Raw genomic sequence first — 18,592 nt, 5'->3', positions numbered from 1 at the left:
GACTGTAACAGACACACACAGACAGGTTTCCTTGTAAGTTTTTAAAAAGAAAGGAAAATAATATTTTTGTACTTAACACCTGGTCTAAATAAAAATAATAAAAATACTCTGATTCTCTCACACAGATGTATTCAAGGGTTCACACACACATACACAAGTAAGTTAAAATGTGGGAGGATAGATTAAGTAGTTTACAAGTCCAATAAAAGTTAGAGGTATACGAATCTTGCAGATTGATGTCTTGGATGGTTCTGAGCTCGGTGATCTTTCAGGTTTCTGCATTGAGACGATTTTAAAGATGTTGACAGATGATTTATCTTTTCGCATGGAGTCAGCAGCTGCAGGGTTGATTCTTAAAAGACTGCCTGTGGCATAAACATGATCAAGCAGCAGGCAGGGCTCCAGCTTGCAGGATAGATGGAGACAGAGAGAGAGAGCTCCTCTCAGGGTCTTAATTCTTCCATGTCTCTTCTACTTTCGTTCTGTGACCTTGAGAAAAGCAGTTTCTTAAACACAAAAGAGGTGGTTAGTTGGCTCATCACATGACCCCCTCTTACCAAGCTGACCAGTTACCCAAACACAGTCACAGTTAGTTGATTCCAGGTCCATGCTTTACACACTTAGATTATGGTTGGACGAGTTCCTTTCTCAGCCAGAGTCAATTGTTAAAACTGATTATATCCAATGTTTATTCCCCACCCAGTTACACAGGTAATTGTCTGGATGTTTTGTGAATGTGCCAGGAGATGACCCATTCACACTCCCCCAAGCTTATTGTTTCCAATGGGGTTTTCTAGACAGGCTGACTCCATCTTAATGGCTTTGGAATTTGTAAAGTACACCGATGCAAATGTTCAGCCATCATAGCAGCTGCTGTCTTCAGTCACTTTAAAAAATGCTGCTCTTTAGTCTTTATAAAACTCAACTAATGGTTTTAAGCCAAATAAATACATAAATCCATTTTCGATATAAAGCATGGCTTTATAACATCTCCCCACTAGGCAAAATGAAATGAAGCTAGCATTTCATTACAATGTTGTTCAGTAAAATAAAAAAAGACACACATTCATACTGAAACACTCAGTCACATCAATCTTACAACTGCTAAAGCTGGCATGTCTGCAGCAGCTATTCTCTGTTCAAGTTTGAATTTCTCTTCGCCCTCTTTGGATGAGGCACAACTATAATTAAATCTCCTTTGGTGTCGGGGTCTGGCATTTGTTTCAAAAACCTGGTGTTTCTGTCCTTTTTTTCCCCCCTTCTAAATTTCAGTTAAGTGCTGTCTAGGGGGTTTGGGTGTTGACTGGCATCTGTTCGTGGTACTTTGGGAACTTTAATACCAACAGGCACGTGGTCTTCAGTGGGGTTTGGGCTAAGTGGAAACTCAAGTCCAACACTTGAGTTTTTGAGGAGGTCGAATTTCATAGGCTGCTGTGGAGGCATCTTTTTTGTCCCACCGTTTGTACTATGCAAATTTCTGTTCCTGCACTGACTGTAAAGTTCTTAACACCTTAATTGTTATTTCCATATCCCATGGGTTTAGTAGTTCAGGCTCTGGCACATTGATAAATCATATGCCCAGGGTGACAGTGGATGATAAACTGTTTTTCAAGCCCTTGTGAGACATCTGGGTTCTTCTCTTGCAATTTGTCATAGTGGGTCATGAAGCAAAATTTCTGGGTTCAATTAGATTTCAATTCAGAACCTGGCCATTTGATTCTTCAGTGGGAATTCCACACTGACTTCACTTTTATTTTTCTTGTTATTTTCACAAGTGCTGTTCATCTTATGGCATTTTACCTTCCTTTTTCCTTCACTTTGATGGTGGGTTTTCCCCAATCTTCTCCAGATCTTCTGGGACGCTGGCTGCCTAGCTTCTGCTGCATCCCCCTATGGCATTTCAATTAGGTGAGGCACCTCTCTCACTCTTTTCTTGCCTGTTTGGGAACTTTCCTTGTCCCTATTTAAATTTTTGAGGAAGGCTTCTGCCAACCATCCCTCTGGGACATTCCCTTCAACCTCTATTGCTTTTATCCCAGCATCTTTGGCATTAAGATACCCAAAACACACAAGCAGATGCCAGTGAAAATCCAAACACCCCAGACAACACATGACAGGAATTCAGAAGGTTGGGGGTGGGGGGGGTGGGGTTGTGGGGGGAGCGCGGGGGGATTGGAAAGTGGGAGGTGCAGAAAGGACAGAAGGCACCAGGTGTTTGAAACTAAAACTTTCCTTGGGCCAGACCCCAACATCAAACAAGATTCTGGCTCCATCAAAGCCTCTTTAAATTCTAATGGCTCTACCTTGGCCTCCTTAATCCTTACTGGCTCTACTATCCACTGTGGGATTTTTTTTTGACTTCCTCAGCCCTCTGCAGCTATGCAGGATTATGTTTGTTCCCTTCAGTTTCCCCAGTTTACATATACTGCACTGGATCTTCTGAACACAGTACCTGACATCCCACTAAGTCATTTCCCAGCAATAGGTTGACCCTTTGCACTGGTAAGCTCAGAATGACCCCAACCATCATTACACTAGTGACCAACCTATTTTGTGGGTAAATTCTAAATAAGGGAACCTTAAAGCATTTGCCAGTAAACCCTTTTACCAACACTGTGGTATTTGTTCTCCTTTCAGGTGATCTCTCTGTAATTTTGCCACAAGCAGTGTTTGAAGGCAACCGATATCCCTGAGGATGGTTATCTCTTTGCTTGGTGCCCGGGATACAAAAGGAGTCATTTTCACTTTATGTAAAAAGTTCTGGTAGGTTTTCTGGCCCTTGGCTACACTGGAACATAGGCTTATCATCATCATGGCTACAGACACTGCCTTGACTGCAGTATCCACTGTTGGTCTTTTAGAATGCTACCATTTGTCCCTTATGTGTCCAGACTATTACACAGTAAACAAACTGATGGGCCCTTTGTGGTTTACCATCTTGTTTTCTTCTTTTAAAATTTGGAGACTGATTTGTTTCTCCCTCTCTAATCTCCTTTTCTCTCTAGCCTATTTTGGCTTCGTCTACATCCATCCTATCTCTCCTTAGCCTGTAGGAATTACTAGATTCCAGTTTACTTTGAGTCAGGGGTCTGTGTGTCAATTCATAGTTGCCTGCTATTATGTTTGCTTGTCTGGCTTTGGAGAATCTTTGTTTCTCTACATGGGTTTTTATGGAAAGGAGAGTACGTTTTTTGAACATTTTGAGGAGATTCATATCTCTAAGGTTTTCATATGTGGGATGTATCTTAAGCTCCCAGCTCCATCAGTTGAAAGCAAGTTGCTTAACCCTTTCAAACTCAATGAAATTTGCTCAGGTCGTTTCCAGAATGTTCATAATTTTTGGGGGTACGTCGCCAGTACCAGCTCATGTGCATTCAGGTTGGCATTTTTTGATAATCTCAGTTTAATAAACTCTCATTGGACAATAGGGAATAAACCTCATGGGCTTTTCCTTTGTAGTAGAAGGGTCCAAACCTCTACAGACCACTTCAAACTCATTGCAAGCTTTTCAAATTAGACAAAAATGCTTCCACATCCTCCACATTAAATCTTGGTATGAAACGGGAGCACTCAAAGCTCATTCAGAGCTAGGAAAAGTTAACTCACTAGTAGTGTCTTCACTGGGTACAGCTGATACACTCTTATTCCATTCCAGCTGCCTTAATTCCCTTTCCTGTTTTTCCCTCTGGAAAGTGGTTTCTTGCTCCTGTTTCTGGAATTCTCTCACCTTTCTTTCTTGCTTGCTTTTCCCATTCCTTTTCTTGGAACTCTTTTCTTTCTCTCCTTTTCCCTTTCTTTTCCTATTGCTTGGAATTCTTGTTCTACTTTTCACTGTTCCAGCTGTATATTTTCTAATGCTAGCCTATGCATTTTAGATTCCATGCCTACCTCCTGTTCTTCAGGTTAATTGCCAAATGTGTGGCTATAAGTTTTAGAATTTTAGATTTTCTAGCTTTTTGGGGGGGAAAAAAACACATTTCTAAATATCAAGCACTCTCCTTAACTCTTCAATGGTGAGGGCTTTTAATGTGTCCCAAGTTACCGCACTTTGTTCTATGAAGGTACTAGTCTTGAGTGTGGACATTTTAAGTACTCTAGTGCTGTAAACCACAAGAAAACCTTTATGGGAGTTTTGAAATACCTCTAGGAATTAATGGGTTTCCCAGTTCCAATTTCCCATTGTCTGTATTGGTCTGATGACAGATGCAGACCCAAATTTCTGTTATGATCAGGTGAGGAGGGGGGTTGAATGGCTCCCCTCCTCCCCACTCCTTGGTTGACCACAGCAGGTTTTTTCAAAAAAAGGATGCGCCTGTCAATTCAGTGAATGTTTAACTGTTTACATGCTGTGACTGTAACAGATACACACAGACAGGTTTCCTTGTAAGATGTTAAAAAGAGAATGATATTATTGTACTTAACAGATGGTCTACATAAAAATAATAAAAAATGCTCTGACTCTCTCTCACAGATGTATTTAAGGGCTCACACACAATAAATTAAAAAGTGGGTAAAAAAATAGGTTGAGTAGTTTACAAGTCTAGTAAAAGTCAGGGGTATATGGATCTTGTAGCTTGATGACTAGGATGGTTCTGAGCTCAGTGATCTTTCAGGATCTGTACCAAGATGATTTTAAAGATGCTGATGAATGATTTATCTTTTCTCATGGAATTAGCAACTGCTGGTTGATTCTTAAAATGCTGCCTGTAGCAAATGGATGGTCAAACATGAGGCAGGGCTCCAGCTACAGGATGGGTGAGATAGAAAGAGATTACCCCACTCAGTCTTACTCCTTTGGCATCTCTTCTGCTTCCATTCTGTGGCCTAGAGAAAAGCAGTTTCAACAAAAAAAGGGACAGGATTAGTTGACATCACATGATCCCCTCTCACCAACTGACCAGTTACCCAAACATGACCATGGCTAGTTGATTCCAGGTCCTTGGTTTACATGATTAGATCATACTTGAATGAGTTCCTTTCTCAGCCAGAGTCTATTGTCCAAAGTGATTATGTCTAATGCTTGTTCCCCACCCAGTTAAACACGTAGGTGGTTGTCTGGATGTTTTGCTGAGATACATGCACTGACTTTGAGCCCTCATGCAAGGCCATTGAACTGATTGTGGCACTGCATCAAGGTCCCAGGGCTTCACTTCTGGCATTGCCCTTCACAGTTATCCACTCCTGTTGCCTTTTCAGCTTGTGCCTGGAGGGTCATCTGGCCTTCTGTAGATGCAAGACATCTCTTCTACATTTCAGGTCCTCCACCAAGGCATCCATTGCAGCATCCAAAAACCTGTGAGGAACCTCTCTCGCCTGCTATTCCATTCTCAGATCAGTTGCACTTCCTGCACGACTGCCAGGCACCTGCCCCAGTTACAATACTCCTCCCCTTTGAGAGGTGCAGTTTAACTATCACTGGTGCACGGCGCTCATGATTTTCGGCCCCTGCCGATACGTGCAGTTAACGAACACCATGATTAGCAGTGGCTGCTTGCAGCAATCATTCAAATAAGCAAGCTGCATAAAGCAGGCGAGCTGCCTGAATTAAATTAAATGGGTGCAGGCTAATTGCGCATTATGATCCCTGTATCTGTTTTTGGGGTCTATTCAATATAGTCCCTAACAACTCAGCTTCTAAATCTTCTCTTGTCCTCTAATGACAAACTGATTTTAATTAAAGTAACACGTGACAATTTGTATTGAAATAGATTTTTTTTAAAACAAATATACAATTGTAGTTTACAATGAAATAACAATAAAACAGGTAAGAACCTCGCATGGCCCAGTGTTCCGAAATTGGAGACTTGCATTTATTCCATTTCTTTAAAAAGCAGGCAGCTCCTTGAATTTTAATTCTGGTGTATGCATGCAACTATTATTGTCACTAACACTGAAGTTATGGTACCGTCAAATTTATAACCTCAGCTTCTTACAGGTATAACGTAAGTGGTTAAAACGAATAACGTTCTGAAACAATTTTACTCATGAACATAGCCTTGACTAATTAAGTGTCCCCATTGAAATACGGAAGTAAAATAAGGAAAAATGAGTCCAGATATGACAAAACTATCCGGGTTCAATGGAAAGACGGAAGTAGGATAATAATCACCTGTTATGTGCCATAATTGGCCAATTTTAGAGAAGTCTGCACATTTACCCAGATTGTGCCTCGTAACAATTTAGTGTTTTGCTTTTATTGCGTGATTTTGGATGATAACTTATGATAAAATGGGACTTTTCCATCCAGCGTGATCATTACGGTATGAAAAGCACAGCTCTTTGTAGCACGTTATTTTTAGGAAGCTGTGGGGGTGGACTTGTGATTGGAGGAGCCGCTCGCTAGGCGACCAGGTCAGAGGGTGCAGCGTTCACCTGTGGCGGAGGCGGAGAGCGCGACACAGGTGAGAAAGGCGGGCAGAGGGAGTACCCGCCTAAACTGATCTGCGTGCACACTGTGTTACGGGTGCTCGCCGCTAAACGTGGGCCGAGCTCAGGTTAGTTGACTTTTGGAGCTGGCTGTTCCTGATTTGTCGAAGAAAATGAAACCACTAATTCCTACTTATTTATTTTAACTAATGTTGAGTGTACGATATTCAGGAAGATTTTTAAATGGCTGTCAAGAGTTAACTAAATGTACATATATATTTGAGTGAATTCGCTTTCAGTTTTGGCTGAACCTTGCAGTGTTAAAGCCTATTGAAATTTCGGATTGTTTTTGTCAGTGACTTGAGCTAAATTCCCTGACTAAATGGGAGTATTTTCGCAGTAGATCTGAAGTGAGATTCCCCAAGTGCGAGAAGAGTGCACTTACCGAGAGTTTTTGAGGACTCAGTCTAGGCAAAATTGGGTCTGATTTTGGTGGACGGAAACACGATGTCTTTGGAGTCACTGCGAATCTTCCGCCGAAGTTGCGACTGTTATTGTGGGATCCCTCCCGCTCTACTTGTGGCTATTAGCGCTGGAGGGTTTAGTTGGAATATATTGACAGCGAGGCTTTTCACCCTTTTGTTTTAGCATGTAAACTTGTGTGGATATATGTTGCCATACCCCCGACACTTCCATCACCGTGCCTTGTAAACCCAGGAGGATGCTTCCTAGCTACCAAGTGCTAGGCTGATTGGTTAAGACTTGAAAGAGGTATCTCACGACAGGTGTCAAGTAGAAAGTATAATTGAGAACTAAAAGGAATACAGAAGGTTCAGAGGGGAGGCGAAAAAGCATTTTAGAGAAGCAAAGAGGAATTATGAGAAAATATTGGCAGCTAACATAAAGGGGAATCCCAATGTCCTCTACAGGCATATAAATAGTGAAAGGGTGGTCGAAGGAGGAGTAGGGCTGATTGAGACCTAAAAGGGAATTTACACATGGACAAAAGGGCTTGAAGCATTAAATGAATACTTTGCATCTGTCTTTACCAAGGAGGTAGATGCTACCCAGGCCATGGTGACAGATGGGGAAACTCTGTCACTAGAACGGCTCAAAATTGATAAGGAGGTAGTGTTGAATAGACTGTTGGAACTTAAAGCTGACAAGGCACTGGGACCTGATGAGATGCATCCAAGGATATTGAAGGAAGTGCGAGTAGAAATTTCAGAGTCACTGGCTGTAAACTTTCAGCCTTCCCAAGGCTAAGGGGCAATGCCAGAGGACTGGAGAATTGCAAACATTATGTAGTTGTTCAAAAATGGTTGTAAGGATAAGCCCAACAATTACAGACCAGACAATTTAACTTCAGTGGTGGGCAAGATTCTAGAAACAATTATTCAGGATATAATTAGTAGTCACATGGAAAAGTATGGGTTGATGAGGAAGAGAGAGCATGGAGTTCTAAAGGAGAAATTGTGTTTAACTTGTTGGAGTTTTTTGAAGAGATAACAGAAAAGGCAGATGAGGGTAATTCTGTTGGTGTGATGTACATGGACTTTCAAAAGGCATTTGATACAGACTTGAGGAAAGTTATGGCTCATGGAATAAAAGGGACAGTAGCAACATGGATACAAAATTGGCTGAAAAATAGGAAGTAGAGAGTAATCGTTAATGGATATTTTTCGGGCTGGAGGAAAGTTTGTAGTGGAGTTCCCCAGGGGTTGGTATTGGGATGCTTGCTTTTCCTGATATATATTAATGATCTAGATCTTTGTGTGCAGGGGACAATTTCAAAGTTTGCGGATGATAAGCTTGGCAGTGTTGTGAACTGCAAGGAGGACAGTGTAGAACTTCAAAAGGACGTAGACAAGTTGGTGGAGTGGGCAGATGAAGTTCAATGTGGAGAAGTGTGAGGTGTTGCATTTTGGTAGGAAGAACACATAATATAAAATAAGGGGTGAAATTTTGAAGGGGGTGCAGAAAGATGTGTGTTTGTGCGTAATAAAGCATATGATATCCTGGGCTTTATTCATACAGGCATAGAGTACAAGAGCAGATGGGTTATGCTGAATTTATATAAGACACTCATTAGACCTCAGCTGGAGTATTGTGTACAGTTCTGGGTGCCACACTATAGGAAGGATGTTAACACATTGGAGAGAGTGCAGAAGAGGTTTACAAGAATGATTCCAGGGATGAGAAACCTCAGCTATGAGAATAGCTCTCCTTGGAAAGAATAAGGCTAAGAGGAGATTCGATAGAGATACTCAAAATCATTAGGGGGCTGGGCAGAGTAGATAGGGAGAAGCTGTTGCCACTCGTAAAATGATCAAGAATGAGAGGGCACAGATTTAAAGTGATTTGCAAAAGAAGCAAATGTGATGTGAGAAAAAATTTCTTCACACAAGTGTTGTTCGGGTTCGGGTCTGGCATGCGTTGCCTGGAAGTGTGGTTGAGGCATTCAAGAAGGCATTAGATTATTTGAATAGAAACGTATAGAATAGAAAGTATGGGGAAAAGGCAGGGCAATGGCACAAGGTCATAATGGTCATTTGGAGAGCCAGTGCAGACATGATGGCTGAATGGCCTCCTTCTGTGCTGTTAAAATTCTGATTGTGATCTTAATTTATAACACTAGTTTCTCCTTTTGTTTTGGAGGTGCATTATTTTTGGACTTGGCTCGCACAACTGAGCTACTCAAATCATGCAAGCGATGGAGCTAATCAGGCATTGACAGCTAAGTGTCAAAACTGATAAAAGCTAGTAGACAAGGATGATTCATTGTGCTATGTACTTCGGAGGAAAAAGAAAGCAGGACAATGTGATTTAAGACTGCTTTGTTTTAATTTTAACTGCTAAGTATGGATAGATGGAATCAAGCCTGTAAGAAATGTTATTCAAGCATTTTACAATATCCTGTGATAGACTGTGGGTTATAAAATAATCTCTCGTTTATGGGCAAATGTGTTCCTTTTCTGAGTAGTAGAGGTGCATTTGTTAGGTCATCAATATAGATTGTAACCAAGTTCTGATGGATTGCCTGAAGAAAAACTGGTTGTTGAATCAAGATAGGGCTTAAGAAAACGTAATACTTGGTTCAAAAGCTAGATATCAAGAGGGCTGTGCAGTGGTGTTGACATAACAATGGTATGACTGAATGGAAAAAAAACTTGCATTTACCTAGCATCTTTTTAATGTCAGAAAACTTCCTAAGGTACTTCACAGGAGTGTAACCAGACAAATATTGGCACCAAGCAAAAGGAGGAGATATTAGGACAGTGACTAAACTTGGTCAAAGAGAAGTTTTGTGGAGTATGTTGAAGGAAAAGAATGACTTCTATCTAGAACTAGTTATTTCCCTGGCCTTGAGTGACACGTGATCAACTGGATTTAAATTCCTCTTTTGGAGAATCTAAATATTGGATCATAAATGGTTGTTAATTTTATTACAATATCTGCAAAGAGTCTCAGTGTAGCTCTGTCAGAGTGCAGGGGAAAAAAACATCCCCTCCTTTTGGATTTTTTACAGCCAAAGTCCACACAGATAAGTAAACTTTCACTGACTGTGGCAAAATCCAGTCAGATTGTTGAACTTTACAGACAAGAGTTGCTGCCATTTTAAATGAACGCTTTGGGTTTATGCCAGGATTTAGTCTCTACATTTGAATATTTCATATTGGTCTGTAAAGCCTGCATAAAATACAAGCTATGTAAACTGACCTGCTTCTGCCTCTGTCTCCTCTTAAACCACTCCGCCTCCCCATCATTTGCAACTCGAGTTTTAGCACATTTTGAATTAAACGTAATGGGAACAACAAATACTTAACATTTAGAAATGCATGTTGCATAGCAAAGTGTCTTGTAAGATGCTGTAGTCTTTGTACACAATTGTGTCAATGATGTAATGGTCAGTTGCATCACTTATTGGTTCTGATTTTCACATTGGACATGTTCCCTGCTCAAATAAGGTGAGGCATATCTCCATGTGGAGATAATTGTCAAACCCTGGTTGCACTTCTGGCCTAGGGGTGGGGAAGGGAACTGAGTTTCCCTCTGCTAGCATTCCAACATTTACCTCGGTGAACACCCGACAAAAGGCCAGTTAATATGGTGGAAATGCTATTGTGTTTCACATCATTTTTAATTTGGTTTGCATGTGCCCAGCCTCATTACAGGTTGCTGCACCAGAAAATGGACCATTCCATGTCGTCTAGGAAAATGCCCCAGGCCCGAAAGCCTAAAAAATTATCTGATTCTGCAAATTATTTTTATTAAAAGTAGGGTATGTTGAAAAACACTGCAAAATTTTGCACATTGCTACAATACATAGAGCATAATAAATCCAGAATATGTTGCTGTTTAGAGATTGATTCCCAGTGTTCAGTGCAGGAAATGTTTAAGTGCTGACTTCCAAGGATTGACCTGGCAGGAAGTTGCATTTGTGTAGCCCTAGAACACAAAATGCCCCAATGTACATCAGAGCGCTGAGCCAAAGGACAGGCAATTACAAAGAGTGACCAAAATCTTGGTTAAAGCAGCAGATCTAAAATGAGAGGCAGAGGGATTTAGGAAGAGAATTGTAAATAATGGGTCATTGTCTTGTCAGCTGACAGCACAGCCACTAATGGTGGAGAAAAGCAAAGTGGGGAAGGATGCAGAAGAGGTAAGAGTCAGAGGAAATGGTTTGATCTCAGATTAGGAAATTATTTGGGCTTCTTAGCTTATCCATCCAAAAACATCCTCTGTATTTCCCCACATTGCAGCCTTTAATTGTTTCTTAATGAATTCTAGGATTTTCACCTCCACTATTCTAACTGGAATTCTTGAATGATTGATTTAGAGCAGGAATAAAGCTTTCTAGCACTTGGCTGTTGATCATTTCTTGATCTGGATCCAGCATTTTGAGGTGGTGTGCTGTGCTGCGTATTTACAGTCGACTGTTAGTGCCAAGTTATTTTTGCACATAGGCAGCAAAGTGGAATTAAGTACTAAAAATCTAATTCTCATGGCCACCCATGGGTGCAGCAGCATTGTGGTTATACTATTGGATTAGTAATCCAGAGGTCTGGACTAATGATTTGAAGACATAGTTTTAAAAAATTCATTCATGGGATGTGGGCGTCACTGGCTAGGACAGCATTTATTGCCCATCCCTCATTGCCTTTAAGGTGATGGTCAGCTGCCTTGAACCGCTGCAGGCCATGTGGTGTAGCTACACCCACAGTGCTGTGAGGAAGGGAGTTCCAGGATTTTGACCCAGCCCCAGTAAAGGAGCAGAGATATAGTTCCAAGTCAGGATGGTGTGTGGCTTGGAGGGACATTTGCAGGTAGTGGTGTTCCCATGCATCTGCTGCCTTTGTCTTTCTAGATGGTAAAGTTCAAGGATTTGAGAAGTGCTGTTAGAGGAGCCTTGGTGAGTTGCTGCAGTGCGTCTTGGAGATGGTACAGGTGGTGGTTTTCCCCTGCATCGGATGCCCTTGTCCTTCAAGGTGGTAGAGGTTGCGGGTTTAGAAGATGCTGTTGAAGGAGCCTTGGCAAGTTGCTGCAGTGTATCTTGCAGATAGTACACAGTGCTGCCACTGTGCATCAGTGGTGGAGGGAGTGAATGTTTAAGGTGGTGGTTCGGGTGCTTTGTTCTTGATGGTCTCGAGTTCTTGAGTGTTGGAGATGTGCTCATCCAGGTAAGTGAGGAGTATTCCATCACACTCCTGACTTGGGCCTTGTAGATGGCGGACATGTTTTGGTGAGCCAGGTGGTGGGTTAATTGCCACAGAATTCCCAGCCTCCGACCTGCTGTTGTAGCCACAGTGTTTATATGATTCGTTAGGTTTCCAGTAAATGGTAACCCCCAGGATGTAGATGGAGGGGGATTAAGTGATGGTAATGCCATTGAATGTCAAGGGGAAGGGGAGTTCAAATACCAGTGTAGCAGCTGGCTAAATACAGTTAGAGTAAAAAGCTAGTATCAGTAATGGTGACCATGTAATGAAAAATCCAGCTGCTTCACTAATGTCCTTTTGGGAAGGAAATCTGCTGTCTTTACCCAGTCTGGTCTGTATGTGATTCCAGACCCACAGTAATGCAAATGACTCTTAACATGCCTCTGAAATGACCTAGCATCAAATAACTACATAAAGTTCTAATAAGAATAAAGTTGGATGGGCCACCTGACATCTTCCTATCCATTTGACCCTGTAAAGTCATCCTCACTGATGTCTGGAGGCTTGTGCCAGAATTGGGAGAGCTGTCCTACAAACTAGTGAAGCAACAGCATAACATAGCCATATTCGCAGAAACCTCTATGTTGAAAGAAGCACTGAGAATAACAAGGATACAGAATGTACTATTGATGAGACCCTTCAATGAAAGTGGCTGGCATCACAACTGAGTTGGCCATATGCTGAAGGACATCTGTCAAACTGGACCTTCAAACGGTGAGAGAACCAGCATGAAGGAAAAACCGACTTGACCTTGCCCTCACCAACCTACCTTTTGTAAATGCATCTTTCTGTGAGAATATTGGTAGGGGTGACCATTGCACAGTCCTTGTGGAGACAAAGACCCATCTTCACATTGAGGAGACCATCCATTGTGTTGTGTGGCACTGCCACTGTGCTAAATGGGCTAGATTTGGAACATTTCCAGCAATTCTAAACTGGACATTCATAAGGCACTCAGCTGCCATCAGCAATATTCCACCACAATCTGTAACCTTGACCTGGATTTTCGCCAAAAGCAGAGCCTCTGTTGTGGCAAAAATAGCAGATGAACCAGAAATTTGAAGTCCTGCCCTTGAACATGTTGCTTCATGAGGGCTCATTTTCATGAGGGCTGTTCGCTTTCCATGCCCATGTGGTTAATGGAGGCAGCTGACCACCCATCATCAGCTGCCTCCACTCAAGTCGGATTTTGCTAGCTTAGGAGTGTAAAACCCCATGGGCAGAGCAGACCTGGTAAGAGCAGGCCTGAACTTGTACATTTCATTGGATAGCTTCCCCTTTGGAAAGAGAAGGTACCCTTTTGGATCTGGTCCTGGGACACCTTTGGGGGAGGTCAGGTGCCCTTTTGGAATTGTTAAAAGTAGGCATGAATGTGCATAAACTTATTAACTGTCAAGCTCCTTGGAACTGTTGAGAGGACTTGTCATCCTGACATATAGGGCTTTAAAGGGCCATTGGGGCGATTTACAGAGCATCAGTTGGCATGGAGGTTACGAGGGACCATGGGGGTTTTGTACAGGGCATGAGATAGCTTGCATGGAGGGGGCATGGGGAATGTGTGCAGTGGTGAGGGCCAGAGGGATGTATTTCTGTTTTTTTTTTCCCCAAATTTTTGGACACTGTGCCCTGAGGCAGGCCTTCTGCCTGGCCTGCCTTTGCACCCAGCATCCTCCTCACTACTTCTGGGGCTCCCTGACTTCTAATACAGCCCACCCAATCCCCCACCTGGACTGAAAATCTGATATCCAGGCAGCCAATTTTAAAAGTTGGGTTTGTGGAGCTGGGAGTTATCCTGACTCTGTTCACCCAACTCAAATGAAAATCCAGGCCCTTGTGTCCCAACATGTCCATCGCTCTAACATTATCATCTTGCCAAGAGACCAACCCAAGAGAGCATGGCTGGAGCAGCACCAGGCATACCTAAAAATGAGGTGCCAACCTGGTGAAGATGATAAACAAGATCTAATATATTCTAGAATACATTAGTGGAAGCAGCATGTTATTGTTGGAGGTAAGTGATCCCATACTGAATGGATCAGATCAAAACTCTGCAGTCCTGCCATGTCAAGTGTTTAATTGTCCACCATTCACAAATCAACAGCGTAAGGAAGCTCCATGAACATCTCCATTACCAATGATGGTGGGGCCCAGCATGTGTGTGTAAAGGCGGGGCTGAAGTGTTTGCCACCGTTTTTGGAAAAAAGTGTTGATCTATCTCAGCCCCCTTCACCACCTGTACCATCATAGATGACAGTCTTCAGCCAATTAGACTCCCTCCATGTGATATCAAGAAACCACTGAGCGCAGTGAATATAGCAAAGGCTATTGTGCTGCAGCCCTATGCTCTTAAACCAGCTGTGCCTCCTAACTCTGCTCTTCCAGTACAGCTACAACACTAGCATCAAAGAGGCAAATTGCCCAGGTATGTCTTGTCTGCAAAAAAACAGGACAAATCCAGTTCATTCACTGTTGTCCTCAATGTACACTCAAAGCATGAGCAAAGTGTTGGAAGATGCCACCGATAGTGCTATCAAGCAGCACTTGCTCATTGCTCAGCTTGGGTTCTTCCAGGACCACTTGCCTAGATGAGTGCAGCTCCAACAACACTCAAGGAGCTTGACACCATCCAGGATAAAGCAGGCTGTTTGAATGACACCCCTTCCACAACCTTAAACATTCCTTCCTTCTAGTGGCAACAGTGTGTACTTTCAACAAGATGCACTGCAGCAACATACTAAGGTTTCTTCAACAGCACCTCCCTGATCTGTGACCTCTGTTGCTAAGAAGAACAAATTCAGCAGGAGTGTGGGAACACGTTATTTTAACTTGAAACAATATTGCCATTCCTTCATAATCGTATCAAAGTCTTGAAACTCCACCCCAAACAGGACTGTGGGTGTTAGTAACACCATATGTGTTCAATAAAGTGGCATGTCACCACCTTGAGGGAATTAATGCTGGCCACACAGTGGTGCCTGTGTCTCGCGAATGAATGAGAAAAAAGTTGATTTGTGACTTTGAATTAAGATTTCACTATATATCTTTTTATATTTGGACTTAAAAACTGTGGGTATCAAGTGAAACAGGTGGCCAACAAGGGGAGAAACAAGTTGGTCAGCGGTGTAAATGGAGAAATTTTTGTGTATGTTCGATCAATACAAAAGGTGCCATCTAAGACCCAAGAAACATTACTGAGCAAGTTAAAATTAAAAAAAAAATGTACCTGCATTTTGAGGTCAGTGGTGAATGAACGACACTCACTGTTCCTTACACTTACTTTTAATGGAACTTTTCATTGGAATTTGTAGTAATTCAAGAGCCAAAATGGTGGGGCACCCCCCTACGGGGGATCTGAGACCTATATGAACAGGTCAAGCAATAGCATGTATCCTTAACCAATCAGATCAAAGAATCCTTACTGAGCCACTGAACCAAGAAGTGTGTTAGAATGAAATATTCTATGCCAAATCGTGTACAGAAAAGGGCAGGAAAGAGACAATAAGGAAGACTTGCATGAACACTAGGCATCTGAAAGTATTTTGCAGTTAATGGAGTATTTTTGAAGTGTGGTTACTATTAATGGAATTGAGAGATGAGAGACATTTAGGGCTTGTCCATTCTAGAGTAAATTTTCCTGGTATGTTTTGTGGTTGTGCATCACAAATAATGCCTAATTGTGCCCTCCATGTATTCCAATGCTGAATCTATGGTCCATGTGTTGTGAAGCTTGTGGAGGAGCTTGAAACTCAGTCAGCCACATCCTGATTTCTGCATTTAACTGCATGTGTGTGGAGGCCAAAAGTTGATGGCAAGTTATTCTTTCATAAACGGTGCATGCTGATGGCCTCACTGTCGCTCTTGCAGCAAAGTCTGGGTCAATGCCACAAATTGTTAGATTTGTTCCCTCCTCCTTTGGCTCAAACTTTAGTGCTTCAAATTGCTGGAAGTGTCAGCTAAAACTAGGAATGAGGCATCCGGAACCGTGTTGATTTGATGGGATCGATCTGTCTCAACCAATGAGGTTTAAGGATAAACCAAGTAACAAAGGAATGACAAAGAAGACAATGGAGTGAATTAGAGACAAACTAGATACAGAAAGAGAAATAGAAAATTGGATTAAGGGAGAGGAGATATAAATTTTTCTTACTGTAACTTTTTAAAAACCTTTAGGATTAATTTATTACTTGCAAGGCTGAGATTCCACAATTCCAATTCCTTCACATTGGGCTGTGAGGTTGCATTCTGTGGCAGGAGCATTTATGAAACTGTTATTAAGTATTAGGCTTAGCTTTCTGTGGCAAGTTGAATTTGTTTCATAGCAGCAAAAATGCAATAACTTCTTAAAGCATGGGGGAGGTTATGGCAAGCTACTCCTTTTGTCGAGGCTAGTGGTAGATTGATGCAAATCACCTAGCAATTTGAACAGATTTGCTATATCCCCCAGTTTTGCACACTAAGAATGCCATGTGCATTTACTGTTATTTTTCCAGCAAATTCTGGGCCATTAATTTTGGTACATTTATTTTTGTTTTGATATTTAAAATCACTTGATAAATGGATAACTATTCATATTTGAGCCCGCGTTGTACTACATTTTAACTCAAACCCTGGCCTTGAGAAGATTAGCAGCGTGTCCTCTCAAAGACCCAAAACTTGTTTTAGTCAGTTTAATAGTCGTGCAGTGGATATCCACAATAATAGATAAAGGGTAATCTAAGAGGTGCTCCCTTGAACATTGTGAAATGCAACCCACTGACCAAGTTGTTCAAAATAATTATTTCCTGTATGTCTGATTCAATAATTTATTTCAAGTTCAATGCTTTTCCGGATGTTAGCCAGAAAACCCAGAAAAGCATCTGCTCCCTCGGTTCACAGATGCAGTTATACAATTGCTTATAGATCATGTGATAAAAATGATACCAATAATCTCTAGGTTCTTAACTTGCCCCACAACACACAGATCATTCCTATTTAAATTTGATTTTGATAATAAAAGTGAAATCGATTGCCAAAAAGTACCAGTAGGTGGTGCTGGTGATCCAGTTTGAAGGCCTTAATGGGATCTTTGCAGTCTTACCTTTGGTCTTTCTCATTGTAATTTTAATCATGCTGCCTTTTGTAAATCCATTATTTTTACAATTATTTTGGAAATATGGAGCATGCTAAATTTATTCAACCTATAATAACTTGAATAATGGGCAGTATTTTTAGTAGCAGATCATTTGATGTAGAATTGTAATTTACAGTAGAACCTGCTTACAATGAATTTTAACATTGTGAAGCTTCTGTTATAGTGAAGGAAAATTACACTGACCCAGGTCACTCACAATGGAACTGAATGGAGATAAGTTCTCCTATTGTAACCAAATTATAACTTACCTATTTTGAAACTGTTAGTGTCGCTATTGCTCGCTAGGTAAATGGACCACGTGACCTGGAAGTTCCCAGATTTATTCCATTGATTTTAATCTGGTGCAGTAGGTGGGATACTAAATTGTGTTTGATCTCCCAGGGAGGAAATACCAGCAAATGATCCTGTTTGCTTTGACAACCTTCTGAAGAGCAGGGAGGAGTGGAGCATTCCCTTGGAAGTTTAAATAAATTATTTACAGTTATGATCGATTGAAATTACTTCCTGGACATTGTGACTTATTGCTTTTTTTTTAAGGTTCTTAGTTCAGACAGAAATAAATGAGGACAGCTAAATAATAATTTCAGTTTCCCCCAACCTCCAACTCAGTGAACTAGCTAGAAACAAGAAAGCAACCGATGCTGCCAGACCTGCTGAGTTTTTCCAGGTAATTCTGTTTTTGTTTTGGATTTCCAGCATCCGCAGTAGTTTTTTGTTTTTATTAAAGTAAAAGAGGCACCAGATGAGCTGATAACCATGGGGATTTTAATATCCTTTGGGTAAAGTGGTTGGACTGGGGCAACTGAAAGAGAAGTGTGAAATAATAGAATTTTTCAGATGTCTTCAGAATTTTAAATCAGATGCCATTTGGCCTATTGCTTCTGTGCCGGCTTTCTGACCCCATTCTCTGCTGTTTTCCCCATGCTTGAAAAATTCTTCTCTTTTTCAAGTATTTATCCAAATACTTTTTGAAAGCTGCTCTAGATTTTGCCAATACCATTTATTTCTTGAAAGCCATTTGATGTCTTAAAAACGTTCTGTGTAAAAAAAAAAAAATAAATAAATTTTCCTAAGTTCACACTTTGTTCTCATGGCGATGGTCTTAAGTTTATGCCCACTGGTGTTCACCAATCAATACCAATCTTTTTTTTCTGATTTACTTTATCAAGTCTTCACTCCTGTTTTTTTTTATTTGAATACCTCCGCTTTTGTCATGAAAAGATTCCCAATTTGTCCACAACAGCTCTGAAGAAGGGTCAGGCAGATTCCAAATGTTAGCTTTGTTTTTCTCTCTCCACAGATGCTGTCAGACCTGAGTTTTTCCAGCATTTTCTGTTTTTGCTTTAACCCAATCTGTCCAGTCTCCCTTTATAAT

The 18,592-nt window shown here is 41.3% G+C and overlaps 1 protein-coding gene across 3 annotated transcripts in view; it reads left to right on the top strand.

Annotated features, from left to right (window-relative positions):
* The first annotated feature begins 6,326 nt into the window (after positions 1-6,326).
* The window catches only part of inpp4b (inositol polyphosphate-4-phosphatase type II B), a 915,802-nt gene continuing 903,536 nt past the window's right edge, over positions 6,327-18,592 (top strand). For 2 of the 3 annotated variants that reach the window (XM_078539235.1, XM_078539226.1), the window contains exon 1: positions 6,335-6,401. The gene's annotated coding sequence lies outside the window, so the exon portion shown is untranslated. Of the gene's footprint in view, positions 6,402-18,592 lie in introns of all 3 variants that reach the window. The other variant, XM_078539253.1, reaches the window with a different exon arrangement.

The sequence above is a fragment of the Cetorhinus maximus genome, chromosome 1, assembly GCF_964194155.1.
Source record: "Cetorhinus maximus chromosome 1, sCetMax3.hap1.1, whole genome shotgun sequence".
NCBI lineage: Eukaryota > Metazoa > Chordata > Chondrichthyes > Lamniformes > Cetorhinidae > Cetorhinus > Cetorhinus maximus.
Note: the sequence above shows the minus strand (reverse complement) of the source record. Positions and strands in the feature narration are given on the sequence as shown.